The sequence below is a fragment of the Myxine glutinosa genome, chromosome 1 (assembly GCF_964187855.1).
Source record: "Myxine glutinosa chromosome 1, kmMyxGlut1.1, whole genome shotgun sequence".
Lineage (NCBI taxonomy): Eukaryota > Metazoa > Chordata > Myxini > Myxiniformes > Myxinidae > Myxine > Myxine glutinosa.
This window is the reverse complement of record NC_136261.1, coordinates 71,964,816-71,985,689: the sequence shown is the minus strand read 5'-3', so window position 1 is coordinate 71,985,689 and position 20,874 is coordinate 71,964,816. Positions and strand designations below refer to the sequence as shown.

General features: G+C 55.0%; 2 protein-coding genes across 4 annotated transcripts in view; one reads left to right on the top strand and one right to left on the bottom strand.

Moving 5' to 3' along the window:
* LOC137425091 (uncharacterized) overlaps positions 1-6,326 on the bottom strand; it is an 891,893-nt gene extending 885,567 nt beyond the window's left edge. For 2 of the 3 annotated variants that reach the window (XM_078773308.1, XM_078773317.1), the window contains exon 1: positions 6,035-6,313. The gene's annotated coding sequence lies outside the window, so the exon portion shown is untranslated. Of the gene's footprint in view, positions 1-6,034 lie in introns of all 3 variants that reach the window. The other variant, XM_068113162.2, reaches the window with a different exon arrangement.
* Positions 1-20,874, top strand: part of LOC137425077 (CD276 antigen homolog) — a 48,258-nt gene that overhangs the window by 8,803 nt on the left and 18,581 nt on the right. The window lies entirely within an intron of this gene.

The window sequence follows — 20,874 nt, the reverse complement described above, 5'->3', positions numbered from 1 at the left end:
CTCCTCAGGCGAGGGTAATAATAAAAACAATGATAACATTGCAACAAAGCATATACTTTATTCATTTAATACTAATACTATTAACAACAATAATAATATCAGCGTAATTTGGCAAAAGTAACAACGATCGATTGATAAGTGATAAGTATTTGTCGATTTGCGTGTTAGTTTGGACAACATGTCGTTAAAAGGTCCAGAAGTGCAGTTTGGAACTATTTCGGGAAGGTTAAAGAAGACAGTCCAAAGGTTACATGCTCACTTTGTTCAACAGACATTACTCATCACTGTAATACGTCCAATATGCTATTGTGGCGGACACAAAAGCCCACTGGCGTGGTGACATCATTCCACGCACCAAGTGGGCGGTGGCCACGCCCGAGGGGTAGGCGTGGCCTCATGATATACACCGGGCGACCAGCCCGGAGCATTTCAGTGTTACAGTGTAGTCTTACAATAAAGACGTTTATATGTTACCGCTTGTCCGCTTCCTCCTTGCTCACAAGCAGCGCGCGTAACGCCGCGCTTTACTGGTGACCCTCGACGTTGGATCTGCCGTAGCGATCCTTCCGAACACGACGCCATTGCAATGGCCAACGACAAGGCAATGGCGATTAAACTTCCCGAATTTTGGGAGGCCCAGGCCGAAGTCTGGTTCGTTCAAGCCGAAGCCCAATTTCAGCGTCGGCGCCTCACCAACGACGACCTGCGCTACTGCCATGTCGTCGCCTCCCTCGGGCCCGGCACGGCCTCTCGAGTTGTGTCCGTCCTTCGCCACCCACCGGACGGCCACAAGTACGAGGCACTCAAGCGGCTACTCCTAGCCACGTTCGGCCTCACGGACGACGCACGGGCCGATCGCCTCCTGGATCTCCCCGAGCTCGGTGAGACGCGCCCGTCGGTCCGAATGGACCATATGCTGTCACTGTTGGGCGACGAAGCCCCCGGTTCGCTATTCCGGGCGCTTTTCCGGCGCCAACTTCCAGCGCAGGTTCGCCTCGCGTTGGCCGGGACCGAGCTAACGGAACCCCGAGCATTGGCCGCCAAGGCGGACAGGTACTTCGCCGCTTCAGACACGCGGGCGAGCGTCGGCGTGGCCGTCACGGCCCTCGACGCTGATGTTCAGCAGCATGTTCCACAGCATCAGCTTCTACAGCGCGCTGATGTTCAGCAGCATGCTGATACACACCTCGTGAACGCCGCCACGCCCCACCCACCGCTGCGGCGAAAACCCCCACTGCGGGGAAACCCGCCAACTCCACCGGCCGGGCGGAGCCAGCCGCGCTCCTCCAGCTCCACCACCTGGTGCTGGTTCCACGCCAAGTTCGGCCACGAAGCTCGGCGGTGTCATCCGCCGTGCTCCTTCAACGGGTCGGGAAACGCCCGGGCCGGCGCTCAATAGTGGCGATGAGCGCCGGCCGTTCGAGCAGCCTGCTGTTCATAACGGACACCTTCTCCGGGCGCCGTTACCTGTGCGACACGGGAGCGCAGGTGAGTGTCATTACCGCCGGCCAGACAAGCACGCCGCGGGTGGGGGCCCCGCGCTGCTTGCCGCGAACGGGACGCCCATCCGTACGTACGGAAAACGCTGCCTCTCTCTGCGGTTTGGAGGGCAGGTTTTCCGATGGACGTTCGTCACCGCCGACGTGCCCATGGCACTGCTTGGCGCGGACTTCCTGTGCGCTAATGGGCTCCTGGTCGACATCAAGCGCAGACGGCTTGTCCAGGCCGAGACGTTCAGCTCGCTCGCTTGTGCGTTGCCCAGCTCAACGAGCGGCTTGCCAAGCGGCTTGCCGAACGATTCAGTTCCGGCCACGTTGGTCTGTACGCTTCCGGCAGCGGACGCATTCACCCGCCTCCTCGCCGGCTTCCCGGCCCTCACGCGGCCCACCTTCTCGGCGGGGGCCGTCAAGCACGGGGTGGCCCATCACATCCCCACCGTCGGGCCACCGGTCTACGCCCGGGCACGCCGCCTCGAGCCGACGAAGCTGGCGGTGGCAAAAGCGGCGTTCGCTACCCTGGAGCGACTCGGCATCGTTCGGCGCTCAGAGAGCGCTTGGGCGTCGCCACTGCACATCGTGCCGAAGCCCGGCGGGGGATGGCGACCGTGCGGGGACTATCGCCCTCTCAATGACGCCACGACTCCCGACCGCTACCCCGTCCCCCACATTCAGGACTTTTCCGCCCGTTTGGCGGGCAGGTCCTTCTTCTCGAAGGTGGACCTCATACGCAGCTACCATCAGGTCCCCGTCAGGCCGGAGGACGTCCCGAAGACGGCGGTCATCACGCCATTCGGACTCTTCGAGTTCCTGCGCATGCCCTTCGGTCTGAAGAATGCGGCTCAGGCGTTCCAGCGACTGATGGACAGCGTCCTGCGCGACTTGGATTTTGTCTACGTCTACCTTGACGACATCCTCGTCACCAGCGCGTCCCGCGAAGAGCACCTACGCCACCTCCGCACGCTCTTCGAATGCCTGGGCCAGCATGGCCTGATTGTGAACCCCGCAAAGTGCCGGTTCGGCGCCGCCACAATCGATTTTCTGGGGCACCGTGTCACCAGGCACAGAGCCGTCCCCCTGCCGGCCAAGGTGGAAGCGGTGAAGGGGTTTCCGCGCCCCCGCACGATCAGAGGGCTGCAGGAGTTCCTGGGCATGGTGAACTTTTACCATCGGTTCCTGCCCCGTATCGCCCAGCTCCTGCGCCCCCTGCACGAAGCTCTCCGAGGTAAGCCGGGCAAAGGCGACGTTACCTGGACCGAGCAGATGGACACGGCGTTCACGGGCGCGAAGCTCGCCTTGGCTAACGCCACCATGCTCGCGCACCCGGCGCCCGATGCACCGATCGCCCTCACCACCGATGCCTCGGACTACGCGGTGGGCGCGGTGCACGAGCAATGGGTGCGTGGAGCTTGGCAACCGCTGGCGTTCTTTAGCCGGCAGCTTCACCCGCCCGAATGCCGTTACAGTACCTTCGACCGCGAGTTGCTCGGACTTCACTTGGCGGTCAGGCACTTCCGCCATCTGCTCGAGGGCCGGGCGTTCACTGCCTTCGTCGACCACAAGCCGCTGATCTTCGCGATGGGCAAGGTCACCGAGCCGTGGTCGGCCCGGCAGCAGCGTCACCTCTCGGCCGTGTCCGAGTACACGACGGACATCCAGCACGTCGCGGGGAAGGACAACCTGGTGGCGGATTGCCTTTCCCGGGCCGTCGCCCACGCAGTCCACCTCGGCATCGACTATGCCCGGATGGCAGCGGACCAGGCCGCTGACCCCGACGTCCAGGCCTTGCGGACCGCCGTCACGGGCCTCCGCGTCACCGAGGTGCCGTTCGACGGCGCGGGCGTGGCCCTCTTGTGCGACGTCTCCCTCGGGCGTCCTCGCCCCATCGTGCCCGCGGGCTGGCAGCGCCAGGTGTTTGACGCCATCCACGGCCTGTCCCACCCGGGCGCGAGGGCCTCCCAAAGGCTGATCGCCGACAAGTTCGTCTGGCATGGCCTCCGGAAGGCCGTCCGCGGCTGGGCCAGGACGTGCCTCGCGTGCCAGCGCGCCAAGGTGCACCGGCACACCCAGGCCCCGTTGGCCCCGTTCACGGTGCCGGAACGCCGGTTTGACCACGTCCACGTGGACCTGGTGGGACCTCTGCCCCCCTCGCGGGGTTTCACCTACGTCCTCACCATGGTGGACCGCGCCACCCGGTGGCCGGAGGCCGTGCCCTTGGCGTCGACAACGGCGGCCGATGTCGCGCAGGCTTTCATCGCCACCTGGGTCGCCCGGTTCGGCGCCCCCTCAGACATCTCATCCGACCGCGGCCCCCAGTTCACCTCGGAGCTCTGGGGGGCGGTTGCGCAGGGGCTCGGGGTCCGGCTGCACCGAACCACGGCCTACCACCCCCAGGCTAACGGCCTGTGTGAGCGATTTCACCGCTCATTGAAGGCCGCGCTCCGGGTCACCCTCCGCGACGGCGGCTGGGTCGACAGGCTCCCCTGGGTCCTGCTGGGCCTCCGGACGGCGCCCAAGGATGACCTGCGCGCATCCGCGGCGGAGTTGGTCTTCGGGCAACCGCTGCGGGTGCCGGGCGAGTTCCTCCCCGACTCCACAGCACCATGGTCCGCGGCACAGCAGCGCTCCGCTCTGCAAGAGACCGCCCAGAGGTTCGCCCCGGTGCCAACGGCATGCCACGGGCACCCACCGACGCACGTCACCCCGGAGCTTCGCACGGCGGAGTACGTCTTCGTCCGCCACGATGCCCATCGGACACCACTGCGGCCCCCGTACGACGGGCCTTTCCGCGTGCTGGAGACCGGGGCGAAGCACTTCACCCTGGACATCGGCAGTACTCCTGACCGCGTTTCGGTAGACCGCCTCAAGCCGGCCCACCTCGATGTGGACCATCCACCGCCAGTGGCCCGACCCCCACGTCGGGGCCGCCCTCCTGCGGGCGGACCCCCGGCACCGCCCAGCCCCACCGCCCCCCGGTCCTGCACCCATCCCAGGGGCAGCCAGGGGCATCCCACCTGGCATCCCTGCACCCCGGACGCCGCCGATCGCCAGGGGGCGCTTCGGCCGGGTCATTCGTCTGCCCCGCAAACTGGCCCTCCAGGTGCGCGGGAATTCTGGGGGGGCGCGTGTGGCGGACACAAAAGCCCACTGGCGTGGTGACATCATTCCACGCACCAAGTGGGCGGTGGCCACGCCCGAGGGGTAGGCGTGGCCTCATGATATACACCGGGCGACCAGCCCGGAGCATTTCAGTGTTACAGTGTAGTCTTACAATAAAGACGTTTATATGTTACCGCTTGTCCGCTTCCTCCTTGCTCACAAGCAGCGCGCGTAACGCCGCGCTTTACTACAACATTTGAAAACCAAACACCAGAGAGAGTACCTATGACTGTGACTGTTGAGAATGCGGATTCAGAGAAACCAAAGTTTGCAACAGCAACAAGTTCTCTTTCACAATCGACGATTGAAAGCACTTTTTATAAAAGGTCCAAGTATGGTGCTGATTTCCCAAGACGAAATCACCTTGACCGGATGCTGATATATATGATCGTTGGAGACGTGTAGCCTGTATCTGTTGTTGAAGACTCTCGCTTCAAAGAATTTGTGGGGGCTTTGGACTAACTATGACCTCCCAGGTCACCGCACAATCATGCGAACTGTGCTTCCTAAAGCGTATCAAGAAACCAGGACAAAGCTTGCCAGGATGATTGATGCTGCTGCTTCCATTGCTCTCACAACAGACTTCTGGACATCTTGTCAAACCCAGGCACATATCACTATCACCACCCATTTCCTTGATAGTGATTGGAGTGTGCATGCTGTTGTTCTTGGCTCATTGCAAATGACTCAAGAGCACACAACAGACAACATATCAAAGGAACTCTTAAAAGTAGCTGAGGATTGGAACATTACCAGAAGAATATCTGTCATAATGAAAGACAATGCTGCAAATATGGTAGCTACTGTTGCTCTCCTCAAATGGCATCATCTCCCTTGTTATGCTCATACTCTGAACTTAATTGTGAAGGATGCAATGAAGGATGCGGAACTCTCAAAAATCTGCAGATAAAAGTCATAATTCTGGTAAGCTACTTGCACCACAGCATGAACCGCATGGACAGACTGACTGAGATCCAAAGTCAAAAGTCGATGGCTTCAACATAGCTGATCTAGGACGTTGAAACTCTATGGAATTCCACATCGGCCTATGACATGTTCAGACGTATCATCGAACAACATGTCTCTGTTTCAACAACACTTGGTCTACTCGGTAAAATGCATTTGGCCTTGAGTGATGAAGATGTGGAAATTTTGAAGGATGTCATTAAAGTTCTGGAGCCATTTGAGGCTGAAACAGTGGAAATGTCATCAGAAAAGCACAAACTCTATCAAATATCATCCTTTGACAAAAAAAAAATGTACCACAAACGTCAAAACATTACAAAAATGAGTTTTATAATCATTTAATGTCGCGAATTAACCCGTCATGAGAGAAAATTACCATCGTGAGGTAAAACAAGAACCGCGGGAACTCTTACCTGCTTGTAGTTGTATTCACAGGCGTAATTGTTGTATATCCTCTGCACTTTCACGTACCGTAACCTTAAATCCCACTCGAAACAATAAATACACAATAGATTTTTAAAATGCATCAAAAACGCCAAGGTCAAGAAGGAATAATCGAATTTATCAGAGATTCCTGACTAGCGAACATTAATCGGAGGAGTGAGATTGGGATGGGAATGGGAGGTATTCTAAAAATGATGCAGCATCCAACATTGCATTGAGTTGACGTAGCGCCAGAGACAGCCAATGACCTTGTGACGTTTTTATAAAAACCATATTTTCATCTTCTAAAATCCATGCACAGTTGTGTGATTATTATTATTATTATTATGCAAGACAAAATAAACAGCGCTTCTTGTAACCTCACAATAAAACCGTCCGCCGTAACCGAACAGCGTCACCTCATACACCGCCACACCGCTCGATGCATTTCAAAAGACAGACCGTTTCAAAATAAATAATAAAACTAATCGAACCTTTCCACGTTGACCGTTCTATGATACATAAACTAGAATGGCATTCGGGAGAGAGCATACCTCCGCCAGGATGAACAGTTTAGCTTTTGTATGCACGGATAGGGCGGAACTGGATTCGGACCTGAACCAAAGTCTTCTCGGTTTGTCATTGTCGCCCACCCAACTCATAATCCGTCTATTAATCCGTCTATAACTGTGTGAAATACCATGTTGTATGTTTATGGTTTTTTGCCACGTCTCTCATTCATTTTAAAATTTCATCTTTAATCAATTTTCATAATTAATTGTAATCATTTAATTTAAAATTTAATTAAAGAATCATTTTAAAATTTTGAATTTTTTGAATTATTTTTTAAATTGAAGTGAAATGACTAACATGGAATGACTAACTTGCCATATTGTCAAGTACTCCCAATGGGGAACAAAAGCATGATAATGATGACATCATAGGTGAAGTGGTATACATACCAGCCAAAAAAGTTTTAATCGAATTCCTTATCCTAAAATCCTTGCCGCTTCTTCGACCGGGCCACTGTCAGTTGCTTGCTTTTTTGGTGGTCGTGCGGATTTTTTGGCCATTGAGTCTGCCCTCTGCATAGCCCCGGCTCTGCTCCCTGCTTCACCTACCTGGCTCCTTCGTTTCCTTGGGCCCGCTCCCGTGGGTTGGGACCATTGTTTCACCTCCTCAACCTTGGCCTCATCTCGTCTCTCCGCTCCTGCCTGACATGGCTCTGCAGTACTCCGCCGCAAGGCTCCTTCTGCTCAATACCCACTCCACCCCATCATGCATCTCTGCCATCAAATCAAATGGACTCCTCCGACGACCCAGGTACATTCACCGTGGCTCCGGTCATAAGTTTGTATATTTGCAATCAGGTCACTCCATCCCCGTCCTCTGGTCGACTCAGCGCACTCTCACTCTTCGTCCCAGCGCACCTGGTCACAGCAACGCACACAATCGCACCTCCTGCCTATGAACCCTGGCTAAATCACCTGAATTCGTCCCTGCTGTTCAAAACAACATCAAGCTCACCCTGTTCAACGCCCGGTCCCTCAACAACAAATGCCTCATCCTGAACGAATACATCCTGGATAACAAACTGGACTTTCTCTGTCTCACCGAAACCTGGCAACAACCTCTGGACTACTACACACTCAACCTCACCACACCCAATGGATATTCCTACGTCAATAAACCACGCTCGGGGGGCCGAGGTGGTGGAATTGCCGTTATCCACCGTCAAGACATCAGGACCAGCCTCATCCCCATCGCCTGATCCTCATCATTTGAACACCTGGCTTTTAAACTCTCTGGTCGCACGCAGTCAGTCATGGCTGTCGTCTACCGCCCTCCCAAGCCACACCCATCATTCCTGTCTGACTTCTCCTACTTTCTGACCCAGCTATGTTCCCTCTCCCCCTCAATCCTCCTCCTTGGTGGTTTCAATATCCACATGGACTCCACTGACTCCACAATAACCACTGACTTCACTGATTTACTCACCTGCTTTAACCTCACTCAACATGTCGACTTTCCTACCTATATCCGTGGTCACATTTTGGACCTTGTCTGCTCCACTGGATTAAATTTGCACCATCTCTCTGGCTCCGACCTCACCCTCTCTGACCACTTAGCTATCACTATGACCATCAACATCCCCACCCCAACACCAAGACATTATCGCACTATCACCTTCCGTAAGCTAAACGCTCTTTCACCTACCTCATTCTCATCCACCCTCTCTGAAAAAATGTCCACTTCTCCCTTCGTTGACCTCCACACCCCTTCCGACCTCACTGACTACTACAACCACACTCTCTCCTCCTGCCTTGACCAGCTTGCGCCTGTAAAAACCAAAACAGTTTCTTTCACCCATTCTGCTCCCTGGTTTACCCCTGAACTCCGCCTGATGAAAACTCATGCTCGCCAACTTGAAAGACTCCGCAATAAAACAGGTCTCACAGTTCACTCCCAAGCCTACAAGGACCACCTACAACACTACAAAGATGCCCTCTCCCACGCCCGCTCCGCCTACTACTCTCAAATTATCCACTCTGGCTCCGGAAACCCAAAAGCACTCTTCTCGACAATAAACAAACTCCTCCGCCCCCTGAACACCACCACCCAGTCATTCACAGTAGACAACTGCATCTCATTCCTCTCTTTCTTCCAACGCAAAATTGACAATATCTACAACAGCTTGACCACCGCCGCACCCGCCCCCCCCTCCAACCACCTGCCCCCCCCTTGTCCTGCCATCCCCTGTCTCGGTTCTCCCCAATCTCCCCTACTGACCTCTCTGAACTCCTCGTAGGAATGAAAACTGCCACCTGCACTCTTGACCCCCATCCCCTCCAGCTTTGTCAAGGCCTCCCTCCCTGCTCTCTCTCCACTTATCATTGCAACAATAAACTCCTCCCTGTCTACAGGCATCGTCCCACCTTCCCTCAAAATTGCTGCTGTTACCCCCATTCTAAAAAAACCTGGTCTAAACCCTGACACCCTAAACAACTTCAGACCCATCTCCAACCTACCCTTTCTGTCAAAAGTTTTGGAACGCGCTGTAGCCACTCAACTCAAACATCACCTCTCTGCCAATAACCTGTATGAAACATTCCAATCCAGATTCCGCTCCAACCACAGTACTGAAACTGCTCTCCTCAAAATCACCAACGACCTTCTCCTCTCCTCTGACGCTGGCAACCTCAACATTCTCGTCCTCCTCGACCTCAGCGCTGCCTTTGACACCATCGATCATACCATCCTCCTCACCCGACTTGAATCCACCTTTAACGTTACCGGCACTGCCCTCTCTTGGATTAAATCATACCTCTCTGACAGACGCCAGTTCATCTCCATCAATAACTGCAAATCCCCCACTGCTCCCCTCCCCCAAGGTTCAGTTCTTGGCCCCCTCCTCTTCATCCTTTACCTGTCCCCCCTCGGTCACTTAATCCGCCGTCATGGTCTCCAATTCTACTGCTTCGCCGATGACATCCAGCTTTTCATCTCCACCAAGTCCGTCTCCACCGACACCCACTCTATCCTGACAAACTGCATCACTGAAATAAAATCCTGGCTTCAAATCAACTTCCTCAAGCTTAACTGTGATAAATCCGAAATAATCATCATTGGCCCAAAAACGCTCACAAAATCCACCTATAACTTTGCCCTCAACATCGACGGTATCCCAGTATCCACCTCCCCTCACATCCGGAATCTTGGCGTCATCTTTGACCAAACCCTCTCCTTCGACAAATACACTAAACAGATCACAAAGTCAGCCTTCTTTCACCTGAAAAACATTGCCCGTCTCCGCTCATCCCTCTCCTCCAGGGCTGCAGAAACTCTCATCCACGCCTTCATCACCTCCCATCTGGACTACTGCAACAGCCTCCTCTATGGTTCACCCTCAAAAATCACCAATAAACTCCAATACATTCAGAACTCCGCTGCCCGTCTATTCACCCATTCCCGGACCTGTGACCACATCACCCCCATCCTTTACAAGCTTCACTGGCTCCCCATCCCCCAGAGAATCCAGTACAAAATCCTCCTCTTGACATACAAAGCCCTCCATAACCTGGCCTCATCCTATCTGGCTGACCTCCTCTCCAGACACACTCCCACCTGCAACCTCCGCTCTGCTGGTACCAACCTCCTGACCCCCTCCATCCGGACCAAATTCAGATCCTGGGGGGACAGGGCCTTCTCCATCGCTGCTCCCACCCTCTGGAACTCACTACCTCACACCATCAGACTCCTCCTCACTCACCACATTCAAAACATCACTAAATACCCACCTGTTCAACACTGCATTCAACATTCAACCCACAGCATTTAACCCCTGACTATCACTTCTCCTTCTCCCTCCTTTTGCTTTAAATATTTCCCTATTGATTCTTGTCTTTTTGCAATTGTTGTTTTCATGTATTGTTATGCATTATGTTTTCCACATCGAATGTTACACACAAACACGCAAGATTTCAATTTTATAATTATATAGATTCTATATTCTATATTCTATTCTATATTCTATTCTATTCTATTCTTTATTCTATTCTATATTCTATATTCTATATTCTATTCTATATTCTATTCTATATTCTATTCTATATTCTATATATCTATATATCTATCTATATCTATATATTCTATATCTATATAATTATAAAATTGAAATCTTGCGTGTTTGTGTGTAACATTCGATCGGTCCGGGGGTGTGGCTTACCCCTTTGAGAGGGTAGTAATATCCACCATTTTATTAACTCGCATAGCTTTGAGGCCTGTTTTGTAGGCCTGTGGTGTCTTGCTCTCTCTCTCAGTTTTATTTCAAATCAAATTCGATATATCATTTCATTTTTCACAGTCGCTAACATAGTTTTAGACTCGGTTGAAAAAAAACGGGAAGAAAATCCGATGAAAGTTTCCGTTTATAGAACGAAATGAATTCTGAAAGGCTTGTATCTTCAAGGCCATTGAGTCTGTCTCATGCCTTTATCTTCAATCTAACTCGCCATCTGATTTCATTTTTATCGATGGTTTTAGACTCGGTAAAAGAAATAATTGAGAACATTCACGCACACACGGGAAATTGCAGAGATATATTTTAAAAATCGCGCCACGTTGATATACGAAAATACACCGCCTAAAATAACAGGCAAACACTATATATCTTTGTTATTTCATTCAACATTATTACCCGGAAGTAAAATATGTTTCAGGAAATTACCGAGAGATATTTCTTCGATTTTTTTTATTATTTATATGCGCATACACTTTAAATAGGTTTATTTGACATCTTTAATTTTCACAATGTAATTTATTTGTCATTTGATGATCGGCAAAACGATAGCACAAACACAATACTATTTGCAGGAAGAATGTCGTATCAACCCTCCGACGGCGCTACGGACGCAGACAACGAATCACACCTCACGTCTATGGACGCGAATAGCAACATCCGCACGAATCAGTCATCAATGATTTTCATTGACGTGCCTGGAGGCACAGGGAAGACGTTTCTTATTAACCTGATTCTCTCTAAAGTGAGAGCGAGTGGAGAAGTTGCCCTTGCGGTGGCCTCATCTGGCATAGCTGCTACCCTCATGCCTGGTGGAAGAACAGCGCACTCAAGGTTCCAAATCCCTCTGACACCGAGGGAAGATGGCGTATGCAACATCGATAAAAATTCCACTATCGCAGACCTCTTTCGAAGTACAAAACTCATCGTGTGGGATGAGTGTCCTATGATCAGGAGAGAGAGTTTCGAGGATGTGGATCGCACGTTGCGTGATGTATGTGACAAAGACGAGCCTTTTGGAGGGATCTTGACGATATGCTGTGGTGATTTCCGTCAACTTCTGCCCGTGGTGAAAAGAGGGTGTGATGCTGACGTTGAGAATGCGTGCATAAAGAAGTCCTACTTATGGCAGAGCTTTGGAATGTTTCACTTGAGAACTAACATGCGACTGACCGACGGAAGTGGGCAGTTTTCAAGATTTTTGCTCGACATCGGCGAGGATAGAATCGAGAAAAATGCGGATGATGAGATAGATTTGCCAGAAGATATACTGCTGACAGCGAGTGGGCTCGATGAGTGCATCGATACCATATATCCATCATTCGCCAATCCGATGGAGGTTTTTTCAGCAAGGTCTATATTAGTGCCCCTCAACGATATGATGCGAAACATCAATTCAAGATGCATCACAAGGTTCCCTGGTGCTAGCAAGGAGTATGCTGCGTTCAACAGTGTGACTGAGGGTACTGATGCGACGCACTTCCCAACGGAATTCCTAGATCCCGTTGAAGTCTCGGGATTGCCGCCGCACAACCTCGAGCTCAAAAAAGGATCCCTTATCATTTTGATGCGGAACTTGGACCCTCCGAAACTTTGCAACGGGACGCGCATGATTGTTGAGGACATGCTTCGAAATATTATAGTTGCGAGGATCATAAGTTCAACGTTTGAAGGCGAAACTGTAATGCTCCCTCGGATCCGACTAAATCTGCCGGAAGCTGAGGATATCCCTTTGCAGCGCTGCCAGTTCCCCATACAATCCTGCTTCGCAATGACGATCCATAAGGCGCAAGGGCAAACTATGGAGAATGTGCTGGTCTACCTGGAGAAACCGGTCTTCCAGCATGGTCAGCTGTATGTGGCGCTCAGTCGAGGGAAGAGGAAAGAGAACGTGCGAGTTTATGTAAATGGAGGATAGTCGACAAAGAACATCGTCATCAGAAGTGTCCTCTGACAACAAAATCGTGGTAGTCCACGGGTCGCGTGTTTTTTCTAAAAAAAAAAAAAAAAAAAAACCTGATCGGAGATAAGGGCCGAAATCACGTGTCACAGGTAAGTGATTTAGAATGCTGGAGAGGTGAGCCTTATGGCTTGCTGGCCCAAATAATCTCCCTGATGATGTCCAGCGTTCGCTTTAGTTCTATTCTCATATCTATTCAAACTGACATTGACCCAACGGGTCATGGGTCGTCTAGGAGAATATAGATATAGATATAGATATAGATAGATAGATAGATAATAATAATAATTCATTTATTTTGTATAGCGCTTTTCAAGAAGCCCAAAGGCGCTTTGACAGAGTGGAAAACATAATGCATAACAATACATGAAAACAACAATTGCAAAAAGACAAGAATCAATAGGGGAATATTTAAAGCAAAAGGAGGGAGAAGGAGAAGTGATAGTCAGGGGTTAAATGCTGTGGGTTGAATGTTGAATGCAGTGTTAAACAGGTGGGTATTTAGTGATGTTTTGAATGTGGTGAGTGAGGAGGAGTCTGATGGTGTGAGGTAGTGAGTTCCAGAGGGTGGGAGCAGCGATGGAGAAGGCCCTGTCCCCCCAGGATCTGAATTTGGTCCGGATGGAGGGGGTCAGGAGGTTGGTACCAGCAGAGCGGAGGTTGCGGGTGGGAGTGTGTCTGGAGAGGAGGTCAGCCAGATAGGATGAGGCCAGGTTATGGAGGGCTTTGTATGTCAAGAGGAGGATTTTGTACTGGATTCTCTGGGGGATGGGGAGCCAGTGAAGCTTGTAAAGGATGGGGGTGATGTGGTCACAGGTCCGGGAATGGGTGAGTAGACGGGCAGCGGAGTTCTGAATGTATTGGAGTTTATTGGTGATTTTTGAGGGTGAACCATAGAGGAGGCTGTTGCAGTAGTCCAGACGGGAGGTGATGAAGGCGTGGATGAGAGTTTCTGCAGCCCTGGAGGAGAGGGATGAGCGGAGACGGGCAATGTTTTTCAGGTGAAAGAAGGCTGACTTTGTGATCTGTTTAGTGTATTTGTCGAAGGAGAGGGTTTGGTCAAAGATGACGCCAAGATTCCGGATGTGAGGGGAGGTGGATACTGGGATACCGTCGATGTTGAGGGCAAAGTTATGGGTGCATTTTGTGAGCGTTTTTGGGCCAATGATGATTATTTCAGATTTATCACAGTTAAGCTTGAGGAAGTTGATTTGAAGCCAGGATTTTATTTCAGTGATGCAGTTTGTCAGGATAGAGTGGGTGTCGGTGGAGACGGACTTGGTGGAGATGAAAAGCTGGATGTCATCGGCGAAGCAGTAGAATTGGAGACCATGACGGCGGATTAAGTGACCGAGGGGGGACAGGTAAAGGATGAAGAGGAGGGGGCCAAGAACTGAACCTTGGGGGAGGGGAGCAGTGGGGGATTTGCAGTTATTGATGGAGATGAACTGGCGTCTGTCAGAGAGGTATGATTTAATCCAAGAGAGGGCAGTGCCGGTAACGTTAAAGGTGGATTCAAGTCGGGTGAGGAGGATGGTATGATCGATGGTGTCAAAGGCAGTGCTGAGGTCGAGGAGGACGAGAATGTTGAGGTTGCCAGCGTCAGAGGAGAGGAGAAGGTCGTTGGTGATTTTGAGGAGAGCAGTTTCAGTACTGTGGTTGGAGCGGAATCCGGATTGGAATGTTTCATACAGGTTATTGGCAGAGAGGTGATGTTTGAGTTGAGTGGCTACAGCGCGTTCCAAAACGTTTGACAGAAAGAGTAGGTTGGAGATGGGTCTGAAGTTGTTTAGGGTGTCAGGGTTTAGACCAGGTTTTTTTAGAATGGGGGTAACAGCAGCAATTTTGAGGGAAGGTGGGACGATGCCTGTAGACAGGGAGGAGTTTATTGTTGCAATGATAAGTGGAGAGAGAGCAGGGAGGGAGGCCTTGACAAAGCTGGAGGGGATGGGGGTCAAGAGTGCAGGTGGCAGTTTTCATTCCTACGAGGAGTTCAGAGAGGTCAGTAGGGGAGATTGGGGAGAACCGAGACAGGGGATGGCAGGACAAGGGGGGGCAGGTGGTTGGAGGGGGGGCGGGTGCGGCGGTGGTCAAGCTGTTGTAGATATTGTCAATTTTGCGTTGGAAGAAAGAGAGGAATGAGATGCAGTTGTCTACTGTGAATGACTGGGTGGTGGTGTTCAGGGGGCGGAGGAGTTTGTTTATTGTCGAGAAGAGTGCTTTTGGGTTTCCGGAGCCAGAGTGGATAATTTGAGAATAGTAGGCGGAGCGGGCGTGGGAGAGGGCATCTTTGTAGTGTTGTAGGTGGTCCTTGTAGGCTTGGGAGTGAACTGTGAGACCTGTTTTATTGCGGAGTCTTTCAAGTTGGCGAGCATGAGTTTTCATCAGGCGGAGTTCAGGGGTAAACCAGGGAGCAGAATGGGTGAAAGAAACTGTTTTGGTTTTTACAGGCGTAAGCTGGTCAAGGCAGGAGGAGAGAGTGTGGTTGTAGTAGTCAGTGAGGTCGGAAGGGGTGTGGAGGTCAACGAAGGGAGAAGTGGACATTTTTTCAGAGAGGGTGGATGAGAATGAGGTAGGTGAAAGAGCGTTTAGCTTACGGAAGGTGATAGTGCGATAATGTCTTGGTGTTGGGGTGGGGATGTTGATGGTCATAGTGATAGCTAAGTGGTCAGAGAGGGTGAGGTCGGAGCCAGAGAGATGGTGCAAATTTAATCCAGTGGAGCAGACAAGGTCCAAAATGTGACCACGGATATGGGTAGGAAAGTCGACATGTTGAGTGAGGTTAAAGCAGGTGAGTAAATCAGTGAAGTCAGTGGTTATTGTGGAGTCAGTGGAGTCCATGTGGATATTGAAACCACAAGGAGGAGGATTGAGGGGGAGAGGGAACATAGCTGGGTCAGAAAGTAGGAGAAGTCAGACAGGAATGATGGGTGTGGCTTGGGAGGGCGGTAGACGACAGCCATGACTGACTGCGTGCGACCAGAGAGTTTAAAAGCCAGGTGTTCAAATGATGAGGATCAGGCGATGGGGATGAGGCTGGTCCTGATGTCTTGACGGTGGATAACGGCAATTCCACCACCTCGGCCCCCCGAGCGTGGTTTATTGACGTAGGAATATCCATTGGGTGTGGTGAGGTTGAGTGTGTAGTAGTCCAGAGGTTGTTGCCAGGTTTCGGTGAGACAGAGAAAGTCCAGTTTGTTATCCAGGATGTATTCGTTCAGGATGAGGCATTTGTTGTTGAGGGACCGGGCGTTGAACAGGGTGAGCTTGATGTTGTTTTGAACAGCAGGGACGAATTCAGGTGATTTAGCCAGGGTTCGTAGGCAGGAGGTGCGATTGTGTGCGTTGCTGTGACCAGGTGCGCTGGGACGAAGAGTGAGAGTGCGCTGAGTCGACCAGAGGACAGGGATGGAGTGACCTGATTGCAAATATACAAACTTACGAACGGAGCCACGGTGAATGTACCTGGGTCGTCGGAGGAGTCCATTTGATTTGATGGCAGAGATGCATGATGGGGTGGAGTGGGTATTGAGCAGAAGGAGCCTTGCGGCGGAGTACTGCAGAGCCATGTCAGGCAGGAGCGGAGAGACGAGATGAGGCCAAGGTTGAGGAGGTGAAACAATGGTCCTAAAGCGCGGCGTTACGCGCGCTGCTTGTGAGCAAGGAGGAAGCGGACAAGCGGTAACATATAAACGTCTTTATTGTAAGACTACACTGTAACACTCAAATGCTCCGGGCTGGTCGCCCGGTGTATATCATGAGGCCACGCCTACCCCTCGGGCGTGGCCACCGCCCACTTGGTGCGTGGAATGATGTCACCACGCCAGTGGGCTTTTGTGTCCGCCACATGCGCCCCCCCCAGAATTCCCGCGCACATGGAGGGCCAGTTTGCGGGGCAGACGAATGACCCGGCCGAAGCGCCCCCTGGCGATCGGCGGCGTCCGGGGTGCAGGGATGCCAGGTGGGATGCCCCTGGCTGCCCCTGGGATGGGTGCAGGACCGGGGGGCAGCGTGGCGGCGGGGCTGGGCGGTGCCGGGGGTCCGCCCGCAGGAGGGCGGCCCCGACGTGGGGTCGGGCCACTGGCGGTGGATGGTCCACATCGAGGTGGGCCGGCTTGAGGCGGTCTACCGAAACGCGGTCAGGAGTACCGCCGATGTCCAGGGTGAAGTGCTTCGCCCCGGTCTCCAGCACGCGGAAAGGCCCGTCGTACGGGGGCCGCAGTGGTGTCCGATGGGCATCGTGGCGGACGAAGACGTACTCCGCCGTGCGAAGCTCCGGGGCGACGTGCGTCGGTGGGTGCCCGTGGCATGCCGTTGGCACCGGGGCGAACCTCTGGGCGGTCTCTTGCAGAGCGGAGCACTGCTGTGCTGCGGACCATGGTGCTGTGGAGTCGGGGAGGAACTCGCCCGGCACCCGCAGCGGTTGCCCGAAGACCAACTCCGCCGCGGATGCGCGCAGGTCCTCCTTGGGCGCCGTCCGGAGGCCCAGCAGGACCCAGGGGAGCCTGTCGACCCAGCCGCCATCACGGAGGGTGGCCCGGAGCACGGCCTTCAATGAGCGGTGAAATCGCTCACACAGGCCGTTAGCCTGGGGGTGGTAGGCCGTGGTTCGGTGCAGCCGGACCCCGAGCCCCTGCGCAACCGCCCCCCAGAGCTCCGAGGTGAACTGGGGGCTGCGGTCGGATGAGATGTCTGAGGGGGCGCCGAACCGGGCGACCCAGGTGGCGATGAAAGCCTGCGCGACATCGGCCGCCGTTGTCGACGCCAAGGGCACGGCCTCCGGCCACCGGGTGGTGCGGTCCACCATGGTGAGGACGTAGGTGAAACCCCGCGAGGGGGGCAGAGGTCCCACCAGGTCCAAGTGGACGTGGTCAAACCGGCGTTCCGGCACCGTGAACGGGGCCAACGGGGCCTGGGTGTGCCGGTGCACCTTGGCGCGCTGGCACGCGAGGCACGTCCTGGCCCAGCCGCGGACGGCCTTCCGGAGGCCATGCCAGACGAACTTGTCGGCGATCAGCCTTTGGGAGGCCCTCGCGCCCGGGTGGGACAGGCCGTGGATGGCGTCAAACACCTGGCGCTGCCAGCCCGCGGGCACGATGGGGCGAGGACGCCCGAGGGAGACGTCACACAAGAGGGCCACGCCCGCGCCGTCGAACGGCACCTCGGTGATGCGGAGGCCCGTGACGGCGGTCCGCAAGGCCTGGACGTCGGGGTCAGCGGCCTGGTCCGCTGCCATCCGGGCATAGTCGATGCCGAGGTGGACTGCGTGGGCGACGGCCCGGGAAAGGCAATCCGCCACCGGGTTGTCCTTCCCCGCGACGTGCTGGATGTCCGTCGTGTACTCGGACACGGCCGAGAGGTGACGCTGCTGCCGGGCCGACCACGGCTCGGTGACCTTGCCCATCGCGAAGATCAGCGGCTTGTGGTCGACGAAGGCAGTGAACGCCCGGCCCTCGAGCAGATGGCGGAAGTGCCTGACCGCCAAGTGAAGTCCGAGCAACTCGCGGTCGAAGGTACTGTAACGGCGTTCGGGCGGGCGAAGCTGCCGGCTAAAGAACGCCAGCGGTTGCCAAGCTCCACGCACCCATTGCTCGTGCACCGCGCCCACCGCGTAGTCCGAGGCATCGGTGGTGAGGGCGATCGGTGCATCGGGCGCCGGGTGCGCGAGCATGGTGGCGTTAGCCAAGGCGAGCTTCGCGCCCGTGAACGCCGTGTCCATCTGCTCGGTCCAGGTAACGTCGCCTTTGCCCGGCTTACCTCGGAGAGCTTCGTGCAGGCGGCGCAGGAGCTGGGCGATACGGGGCAGGAACCGATGGTAAAAGTTCACCATGCCCAGGAACTCCTGCAGCCCTCTGATCGTGCGGGGGCGCGGAAACCCCTTCACCGCCTCCACCTTGGCCGGCAGGGGGACGGCTCCGTGCCTGGTGACACGGTGCCCCAGAAAATCGATTGTGGCGGTGCCGAACCGGCACTTTGCGGGGTTCACAATCAGGCCATGCTGGCCCAGGCGTTCGAAGAGCGTGCGGAGGTGGCGTAGGTGCTCTTCGCGGGACGCGCTGGCGACGAGGATATCGTCCAGGTCGACGTAGACAAAATCCAAGTCGCGCAGGACGCTGTCCATCAGTCGCTGGAACGCCTGAGCCGCATTCTTCAGACCGAAGGGCATGCGCAGGAACTCGAAGAGTCCGAATGGCGTGATGACCGCCGTCTTCGGGACGTCCTCCGGCCTGACGGGGACCTGATGGTAGCCGCGTATGAGGTCCACCTTCGAGAAGAAGGACCTGCCCGCCAAACGGGCGGAAAAGTCCTGAATGTGGGGGACGGGGTAGCGGTCGGGAGTCGTGGCGTCATTGAGACGGCGATAGTCCCCGCACGGTCGCCATCCCCCGCCGGGCTTCGGCACGATGTGCAGCGGCGACGCCCAAGCGCTCTCTGAGCGCCGAACGATGCCGAGTCGCTCCAGGGTAGCGAACGCCGCTTTTGCCACCGCCAGCTTCGTCGGCTCGAGGCGGCGTGCCCGGGCGTAGACTGGTGGCCCGACGGTGGGGATGTGATGGGCCACCCCATGCTTGATGGCCCCCGCCGAGAAGGTGGGCCGCGTGAGGGCCGGGAAGCCGGCGAGGAGGCGGGTGAATGCGTCCGCTGCCGGAAGCGTACAGACCAACGTGGCTGGAACCGAATCGTTCGGCAAGCCGCTTGGCAAGCCGCTCGTTGAGCTGGGCAACGCACAAGCGAGCGAGCTGAACGTCTCGGCCTGGACAAGCCGTCTGCGCTTGACGTCGACCAGGAGCCCATTAGCGCACAGGAAGTCCGCGCCAAGCAGTGCCATGGGCACGTCGGCGGTGACGAACGTCCATCGGAAAACCTGCCCTCCAAACCGCAGAGAGAGGCAGCGTTTTCCGTACGTACGGAAGGGCGTCCCGTTCGCGGCAAGCAGCGCGGGGCCCCCACCCGCGGCGTGCTTGTCTGACGTGCCGGCGGGAATGACACTCACCTGCGCTCCCGTGTCGCACAGGTAACGGCGCCCGGAGAAGGTGTCCGTTATGAACAGCAGGCTGCTCGAACGGCCGGCGCTCATCGCCACTATTGAGTGCCGGCCCGGGCGTTTCCCGACCCGTTGAAGGAGCACGGCGGATGACACCGCCGAGCTTCGTGGCCGAACTTGGCGTGGAACCAGCACCAGGTGGTGGAGCTGGAGGAGCGCGGCTGGCTCCGCCCGGCCGGTGGAGTTGGCGGGTTTCCCCGCGGTGGCGGTTTTCGCCGCGGCGGTGGGCGGGGCATGGCGGCGTTCACGAGGTGCGTATCAGCATGCTGCTGAACATCAGCGCACTGTAGAAGCTGATGCTGTGGAACATGCTGCTGAACATCAGCGTCGAGGGCCGTGACGGCCACGCCGACGCTCGCCCGCGTGTCCGAAGCGGCGAAGTACCTGTCCGCCTTGGCGGCCAATGCTCGGGGTTCCGTTAGCTCGGTCCCGGCCAACGCGAGGCGAACCTGCGCTGGAAGTTGGCGCCGGAAAAGCGCCCGGAATAGCGAACCGGGGGCTTCGTCGCCCAACAGTGACAGCATATGGTCCATTCGGACCGACGGGCGCGTCTCACCGAGCTCGGGGAGATCCAGGAGGCGATCGGCCCGTGCGTCGTCCGTGAGGCCGAACGTGGCTAGGAGTAGCCGCTTGAGTGCCTCGTACTTGTGGCCGTCCGGTGGGTGGCGAAGGACGGACACAACTCGAGCGGCCGTGCCGGGCCCGAGGGAGGCGACGACATGGCAGTAGCGCAGGTCGTCGTTGGTGAGGCGCCGAAGCTGAAATTGGGCTTCGGCTTGAACGAACCAGACTTCGGCCTGGGCCTCCCAAAATTCAGGACGTTTAATCGCCATTGCCTTGTCGTTGGCCATTGCAATGGCGTCGTGTTCGGAAGGATCGCTACGGCAGATCCAACGTCGAGGGTCACCAGTAAAGCGCGGCGTTACGCGCGCTGCTTGTGAGCAAGGAGGAAGCGGACAAGCGGTAACATATAAACGTCTTTATTGTAAGACTACACTGTAACACTGAAATGCTCCGGGCTGGTCGC